Source organism: Camellia sinensis, chromosome 4, assembly GCF_055761805.1.
Source record: "Camellia sinensis isolate YWXY chromosome 4, ASM5576180v1, whole genome shotgun sequence".
Lineage (NCBI taxonomy): Eukaryota > Viridiplantae > Streptophyta > Magnoliopsida > Ericales > Theaceae > Camellia > Camellia sinensis.
Genome location: NC_138964.1, coordinates 53286807 through 53296320, shown reverse-complemented (window position 1 = coordinate 53296320; position 9514 = coordinate 53286807).

Sequence of the window (9514 nt, the reverse complement as noted above, 5' to 3'; positions counted from 1 at the left end):
TCATTACTAAATCATTCTTTTCTGAATAAACCGATTTCTTACTTGGCTTCTTAATCAATTACTAATAAGTCAATGATTTATTCTTTAATCAACTAATTAATGTTGATTGTTAGCTTATTAATCTTCAATGAGCCATAAAGCATGTCTAGAATGCTTGGAAGTGAAAGAGAATGAAAATCGAAATATGAAACAACTTTACAAATTTTTCTGAAACATGACTCTTCACTCGAGTGCAACATTGGTCGCTCGAGCAGACCTCTTGGTCTGCAAAAATACTGGTTGCTTGCATTCTACGCTCGAGTGACAACTTCTTCACTCGAGCAATGGTGATGAATTCTGGTTTTCCAGAATGTTGTTTAAACTTCAAAACCCATTACCAAGGCTCCAAATTTATGCATAACTCACTCGAATATGCAAAAACATTCCTAATTACATATGTTTAAAGTTAATTCCACTTATACTTCAAAATTCCATGATTTTAATTCAAATTTAGACCTTGGATTTCATGTTTAAAAATCATCTTTCAATTCTTTTTTTATTTTTATGAAACTTAAAATTGAATCAACAAGGCCCTTTCAAAAATATTTGCATGTATGAAATTAAATCAAAATCAAACTAATTTTTTATTCTCATATATATAAATTACAATTTATTTCCATATTTGTCCAAATTTAAATTTAATTCATTTTCTTCATATCAAGTCCACTTTCAAACCCAAAGTAATGAATTTTTAAATTAATCTCCATAAATTGAACATAGCTCCAATTTCTCATCTTCTTTTTAATCACATAAAATTGACTTCAAGCTCTTTCTATTTTCTTTCAAAACATGAAATTAAAGTCATAAACTCCTTAGAAAATCATTCACATGTATGGAATTGACATCAAAATTACTAATTTTATATTTTTAAAAATTTTCTTCAGATCAAACCCCAAATTCAAACTCATAAGTCTTTTAAACATGAATTAAAGTCTCAAACCAATTATTTTCCAACTTATTTCCATAATCTTAAACTTAACATAATTTGTAACCTCAACTTAATTCATAATCATAGATGTTCCAATATATGTTTAATTTAAATAAAATCTTAAATTACATTACATGCATGGATTAAAAATCTAATTATAAAATCAAAATTTATCTAACTTTAGGATTAATTCCTGTAGACACCCCATTTTTGACCGACCTTAAGTCTCAGACGTCATCGTTTGAGCGCTCGATGATTGTGCATGTTTGTGCTCGTTTCGAGTTTCTGGAGTTTTTGGCTGAGTGCTTTGCCTCTGGGCCTCTGAACTCTTTGTGTTTTGGCTTGGTTTGTGGATCATGCCTTGTTGACCTTGCCTGGAGGGGGAGAGAGGTCCGTAGACCACTTTTTGTGGTCGTAGACCTTGCCTGGAGGGGGAGAGAGGTCCGGAGCCATCGGCCGAGCGCCTTGTCTTGCTTCCCTTTTGGTTTGGTTTTGAACCAAACCTTGTTTTCCCTTCCTTGGAGGGAAACAGAGGTCTGTAGACCACCCTTTTTGTGGTCGTAGACCGCTTTTCCCTTTTGGAGACTAGTTTTCGGTTTCCAAAGCCTTCGGCCGTGCGCCTTGTCTCGGGACCGCTTAACGTTCTCCTCTTGGCTTAGTTTTCGAACTATGCCTTGTTGCCTTTGCCTAGAGGGACACTGAGGTCTTGGAGATCACTTTTCCCTCGTAGACCCCTTTTGGTGCCCGTAGACTAGTTTTCGAGGCTTCTAACTGCGCGCCCCGACCCCCGGACTCTTGTCTTGCATCCTTTTTGGTTTGTTTTTGGCAGAAACCTTGTTTTCCTTGCTTGGAGGGTGGAATAAGGGTTGGAGACCAGCTTCTCTCCCTGAAAACCACTTTTCTTCCCGCCAGCCAGTTTTCTTCCTTGTAGACCACTTTTGGTGGTCTACAAGTGGTTTGCAGCTGGAAAAAGTGGTCTCCAGGTTCAGAAAAATTGCATTGAGATATATATACACATCTATCTCTATATTTCTCTCTTTGTCTCATTTTTGTGCTCAAAAGTGTAGTTTCTTCACACCTTTTCACACAAACACATAGTGAAACACCTTACTCTTGGAGTTGAGGCACCTAGAAGCTGATTTTGGTGTTTTTGGATTGGTTTGAGCTCAGAAAAGCTGCTGGAGTTGCTGCTTTGAAGTTGTTCTTCAAGGGTGAGTCAACTAGCCCTTTAAAGCTTTATTTTGATTAAGCTTTTGGACCTATTTGCATGCTTATTTTGGCTAGACTTTCTACGACAAAAAGTTATGTTTTTTAGTGCTTAACATGTTTGTTTAAGGCTTCTTTGGTGTTGGGGGTGGTTTACCCCCTCTTGTCCCTTGTTTGGCTTTGCTTTTATGCTATCCTTTTAAGCTATTGGGACCACCTCCTTTTGGCCTTCTCACCACTGAAACTTAGAGGAATTTGAGTGGTGAAAAGAGTGTTTTGAGGTCCCAAATTGGAGGGGGTCATCCCCTCTCCTTGTATCTTGAATGCTTGCCTTATTAGCCTCATGTTTGAGCATGGTTTTCTAGCATGTGTTGGCTTGTTCTCAACTTGCTTTTGGTGTTATTTTGACATGACATACCTCTGTTTTAGCTTGGTTGAGTCACCACTTGCATGCATTCTACACTTGTAGTGCAATCTTGCATGCTAGCCTAACATGCATCATGCTTTTGGACCATCATTCTAGCATGTTTTGGCTCAACTCCAAGAAGATTTTGTTCATTTTTTACCATGCTTAAGCTCTAATTCATGTTGTTTTGGTAATGCATGCCTTGCTTTGTATAGCTATAATTCATTCATGCTCACTAGCTTTGAGTTTCCAAGCCACTAGCATGCCTTGCTTGGGCTATTTACATGATTTGGCATCATTTAGTATGTAATTTTAGAGCATGTAGTGTGGCCATACACTCACATCTTTCACTCTTTCAATGCTTTGGAGGGTTGGTGCTTTATGCCTTAAGTATGAGCCTTTGCGCATGCCATTTTGCCTAGACTTTTGGGCCACCATTTCAGTGTGTTTTTGGTGTTGTTTTGCCATGATATAACTCTATTTTTGGTTGGTTAGAGCATCCCTCATTTGCTTCTTACACTGGTAGTGTAAATCCTCTTTACTAAGCCTTGCATGCCTAATGAGTGAGCTTGTTATTCTAGCATGTATTGACTTGGTATTAGCCCATTTTGGTGTTAATTTGACATGCCATAACTTTGATTTTTATTGGTAAAGTCATCTCATGCTTGGTTTCGGTAGGTGTAGTGTAATCCTCCTCATTAGCCTTGCATATTCCATGCTTCATGCCATTCATGTTAGCATGTGTTAGCTCTAATCCATGCATGTTTTAGCATCATTTTGACATGCTCTAGGACTATTTTGGGTTGCCTTGGCTATATGGTTCATGTTTTGCATAGCTGTAGTGCAAGTGCCTATGCTAATTTTGAGTTTTAGACACCATAGCATGCCATACTTGAGATGTTTGCTTGCCATGACATCATTTCACATGATATTTCAGTGTATATAGTGTTGTCACACTTCCACATTTGTCATTTCTTGATCATGTTTGAGAGTTGTGCTTTTATACCTAGTTAATGGGCCAATGCTTGAGCATGCATTATTTTTCCTTTTTGTGCCTAAGTTTTGGTATTATGGCCACTGTTTTGGGCATGATTAAGGTCTGTCCATATTCAATTTAAGTCCATATAGCATGTTGTTTGCATGTTGTTACATTGCATTATTGTTTCCATGCTTATGTTGCATTGCATTGTGTTTGCATGCTCATGTTGCATTAGCATTGTTTGCATGCCATTAGCTTTGATAAGTTGATCATGTTGCATTGCATGTGTTTGGATCGGGCGTTGATCCAAACACGAGAAACGAGGGACGTTTCATACTTGAAGTGATGAAACGTGCCTCAATTCTCGGTCGCCGACCCTCTTGATCATGCATGATAGAGGTTAAGGCTTTTATGTGTTATTTGTGCATTCATTCACATTGATTGTGCAATCTTGGCTTCTCGGTCATCGTGCATTGCGATGCTCGGTTGGTGGCCCGAGAGTCGAGAACTACACTCCCTTGAGCTCATGAAATGATAGGGAGAGTGGTTGTGCACACATATCTTGCAAATACATCGCCATGTCCCTTCTTGTTTTCTATTGCAGCAAATTGGAAGTGTGCAGAATTTTCTGGTCGGCAGACCAGTAAAAGTGGCTGGCCGACCACTTTTTCTGGTCTGCAGCAAAGGTAAGTGGTCGGCAGGTGGTCTACACCACCAATAAGTGGTCGGCAACGCTCCTGGAGGTTCCCATGATGGAGTAGAAGCTATCTGGAGTTTTGTGTAGTGTACTGAGAACAATTGCAAACAGAGGCAAGTTAGGGCATCGCAATGGATTTCCGAACGAGGCGACCGAGCATGCATGCACTTCTCGGCCTAAGGACATCTCTTTATTGCTTTACTTAGCCACTTTGCTTAGCTAGCTAATGCCTTGGTTTTGTACTTAAGTAGTTAATGCGTTTAGCTATCAATTTGTGTTGTAATAACTAATTAGTTAACTTGTTAGTTAATTAGCTTCGTTTTGTAATAATTAGCTTAAATTAGCTAGTTAGCTTATTATTCGGACCCTCCGTCGAGAGGGCACAACTGTTGTAATAAGTGTGCGTATGTGTGATGCATGTCTTCCAACCCCATTTATTTCTCCCTTTTACTTAACCGCTTTCAATGGTTAGTTTTAGGCCATGTTTTAATTAGCATCCTTATGCTTCGCATGCGTGCATCATTCATCTGTCTTGCATGCACCAGGCTCGGCGCATCATACAAACAGCATTGTATTTCAATACCAATTTGAATACGTGTTATCTAGTTGCATTCACATGACATCTTAGAATAACCGAGCCTATCTTAGTTGCATTTTGCCTATGTTGCATTAGGCATCTTAACTTAGCTAGGATCATGCATTGATTACTAACTAGCTTTTGTTTTGGCTCAGAGTACTAGGTAAGCTTTTACACTTTAGCATACTGCATGAGATGTGTATGTTGCCATGTTAGCATGCTTGCCATGAGGCTATGTGCTTAACTGCTATAACTGCTTGAATTCCTGTGGGTGGAGGCTTGATTGCCTGAATTGGAACAACTCGATGATCGTGAGTTCTAAGCCCACTTGAAGTGGCAAAATCATGTTTTTCTAATCCCATTTGAGGGTGGCAAATCCGCGTCTTAGCCTACTTGCGAGTAGCATCTTCAAACCACTTTCAAAAACAAACATGAGTTATTTTGTTCCAATCCACGTGATTGAGTCTATATTTGTATGCTGTGCACATCACATAGTAAACTAGCTAATAAACTAGAATAAGAACACATGTGTTTTCAAAAACAACATATCTTGTTAGTAGAGGCCGATCCTTTGATCGGGCGAGCGAGGGTACTCATTTCATGACCTTCCCCACTCGTACCCAAGTTCCCAAGCCGAGGCAACTTTGGTGATGACGGACAGGTGGCCTTAGGCACGAGTCAGGGTTTCTTAAATTTTTCAAAATAAAATATTTAGGTGGCGACTCTGAAATTTGGCAAAGCAGCCCATGTTTGGCACTTCTTAATTAAAATCGATTTTCCAAAATGATTTGCCGGATTTGGACTCTTTGGTGATTTATCAGTCTTACATTGCACTTTGTGAGATTAGATTTAGAACCGTGACAGGAGTCCGAACTGTAGTAGCTAGAACCATGATTCACGCCCTCGCGCGCAGAGCAGAGTTCGGGCGGTCTACAGATTCTGGCGACTCTATTGGAGATTTAGAAAACTTGACTCGAACTCATGATATGTTGTTTTGTTTACACTTATGTGCTTCTTTGCATTGCATTTGCATTGGTGCGCATAGGACACTATGTTTGCCGTCTGCTATTCCTGAACGGTTTGCTGGAGGCTGCGTGCCATAAGGCTGACCGGTTACGGGCTCTACCATGATGGGAACACAAACCTCGATTTTTACCGAGGCACCCTTTTTGACCATTCGACCTAGTGCATATCGGAATCCGTAGAGACCATTCCAAGCTAGGACAGGTTGCTTACCCGATTGTAAGTTGTTTGAAACCGCTGTGTGCGTAGAGAAACCCTAGCTCCTGACAAGATAGGACAGGGAAACCCTACCCCACCATAGGGGTGTTTTGGCTCTTACTTGCTTGCTATGTGCTGTTAGGGTGTGTCTCTACAGGATGGTACGTATCAGCTGCAAGTCTGAGTATCGGCCTGAGGGTATCAGTTTACAGGCAGAATTTTGGGTGGAATTCAGTAGAGAGCACAGTCATTCAGCTACGCTCATATCTGTTTTGGTGAAATCAGGCTGAGGTGCTGTCTGTTTTCTCTTTTGCTAGGTAATCCTGGAACCATAGCTTCAGAAGGCAAAGACATATCTCTTTTGCTAGGCTTTATGCATGTCATTAAACAATGGATTCATCAAGTTCATTGAAAATTCCTCATTTAGTCATAGAACAAGGATGATAACACCCCCTTTTTGTGTTCACAAATGACTGAGAATGGAGGTTTCAATTTCTTTGACCCAAAATCTCTTATTTTACTTTCAAAATACTCAATGAAAAAAAGGAGAGAACAACACTTGTTATCACCAAATCTCATGGATCACTCAAGAAACCTCATGAAACAACCCTTAACACTCATTTTGTTAAGGGTCAAAACACATAGATTGGCATACTTGAGATATAGGATAGATGAAGATGAGTGTGTAATAGGGAGAAGAGTTACTCTACTTATTGAACTTATGAATGGATGGCTAAAATTACTCCTAAGCACATCCACAAGAATCCAAAATATACATGAGTTACATAATTGAAGCTGTGAAAAGCAAAGAAACAAAGGAAATAGCTATCAACTCAATGGATAAGTAGCTAAAGTTATTCCCTCCACATCCATGAGGACTTACAACAATCACATAATGAAAATAAAGCTTAAAACTGAAGAAAAAGAGATAGAAAAGTGACTCAGATAATGAGAAAATCACCTCCTAAAAGGATATATCACTTTGATTCACAAACTCCCTTGTTAATTCCCTCAATTCACTTTGATAGATTGTTTAATGTCCAAGAGTTTGAGCAAGGTGCTTGGGATCAAGCTTCTATGAAGTGTTGGTGTCCAAAGTCAAGGTGGGAGGTAGGAAGTTGGTTGAAAATAGAGAGAGTCAAGAGAATTTGAAGATCCTTGGGCAAGAGTTTCTAACTTCTTAAAAAGAGCTGTCGAGCTCTTATGTATAGAGCCCAAGTTACAAATATCTGAGATATTTGTGGTAGGTAGGCCAAACAAGTTAAAATTCCCGAAAATGCTCTGTACTCGGAACATTCAGCCGGCCAAACTTCTTAGTGATCGGCCAAGTGCTTTTGTGGCCGGCCATCACATGGTGTCCGACCAGCTAGTGGACACATCGTCAGATTAATAAGAGTAGGTTAGCTTGAAATGAAGGGACAAACAGGTATTTCAGAAGATTTCACCATTTCCATTCATTTCCACTATATTCTTTGCTTGATTTGTTTGAAAGAATACTATGTTTAGGATTTTGAAAATATGAGCCTTAGAACATTGCTATAATGTTTAGAGTCGCACCTACTAAAAACTCATTTTGAAAGAGATTCCATTTTGGTCGAAAAACATTTTGTCCAAAACAGGTCATTGGAGAGTTTAAATCTTGATCCTCAGAACTCCTGCTGTGGAACTCACAAAGATTAACACCTCTTGTTTTCATCATTGGGAGCTCAAAAAGGAGCACCTAAGTCTTAAGCCTAGTAAAAAAATGTGGTGTCTACAACAAGCGCAAGGGAGGCTTTTATGGTGGCAACTCTGGTTAAAACAATTTACCTTTGATATAGAACATATTAATGGTAATAAAAATAGTTTAGCAAATACTCTAACTCGAGAACTTGTAGATAACTTCCACCTCCACAAGACTCACACTGCCAGGGAAGAAAACACTCATGGCAAAGACTCAAGAAGTGCTAGACTTGATAACACAAGATAGCGCTAAAATTATCGAAAAGATTCAAGTAGCAAGGAAGAGCCGTTCAATGAACGAGTTTATTAGGACCACCTATCTAGTTGCTAAAACCTTTTTACGATTAGAAGTATTATATTTGTTTTTTCAGCTCCCTTATAATATCCAAAATAAAATAAAAGAATGTACTTTCATTAAGTTATTTTTGAAATGGTATGAAGAAAGTGTAAACCATCTGGGAACTCAGTGGCGCTACTTTAATGAATGGATAACCTTGTATAGTTATAAAATGTTAAAAGTTTCATCCGATCTAGACAAGGTCATTAGCCCAAAAGATCCTCTAGGTCAAATGTGGAAATTGGGAATAATCAATGCATTCGACGTTCCACCTCACCCATAGAGTACCATGTTCTCTCAGCTCACCAAATCCCAACAATTCATATTCAAGAGAATTTATGAAGTCTATAAAGAATATCCAAGTATGGCACCTATCACATTTACAACTGCACAAATAGAGGTATGTGATGAATGTCTAAATGCAACTTAGTATCTGTTAAAAGTAAAAGAACAAGAATGACGTAATCCCCTACAAATGTAATTGGTTCAAAGATTGGGAAGCACCTTTGATAATAGATCCAACAAAGGAAATGGCATAAGGATTTTTTTTATAATATCTCACGAAATTACAAAATTGGCAAGGGTTCAGTTTAAATTAGTTCATTGTGGAAGGACCACCTTTGCAGTAACACCATCATTGGCAGAAAAAATAATTTTTCTAAGATTGCCTCATAAATTAGTATACGATTACTTGGAACAGGTAGATTTGGGAACAAATTTGCCTGAAAGAGGATGTAAATTTTTAGAAAAATATCTGATGGTGTCACAACCCAAACCCACCACCATAGGTTTAGCGTCGTAATTGGCCAGTAATCCTAAGATTACTGAAGGCCTCTTAGACAGAAATCAAATTATTACGGGTTAGCGGAAGCAAATAACAAATATACAACGTCCATTGAGCTGTGCAGACTTATACGAGACGGAAAATTTTCAAACTCTATATACATACTTATATTTACACATCATTCATATACATATAATACAAAAAAGGACTTAGCCTTATTTATAGATAAAACAAAAGCTTGTTCAAAATGACAAAGGAAAATAAAAATAAAACTTAGAACTTGTTCACATGATTCACAAAAGACTTCCGGGAACCTTCTCATGAGGCACAATGGTTAGCTTTACAAAATAGATCCAAACTTGAAGTCCTAAGCCTGGTTACGTACCTGGTCACCTACATACATAATAACAAAAATAAGCTGGAGTTCAGTGAATAACAACAAAGTAATGGTTTTTATGAATGATGTCAACAACAGATTCAAAAATCAAAATTCAGATCAGAAACAGATTCATATTGATATTCAAATTTGTAAACAGTCATACGTGATACATTCATCAACCAACAGAACAGAGTGGTCATATAAGACCTAAATGCACGTGTAGAGTAGATGGTCATAAA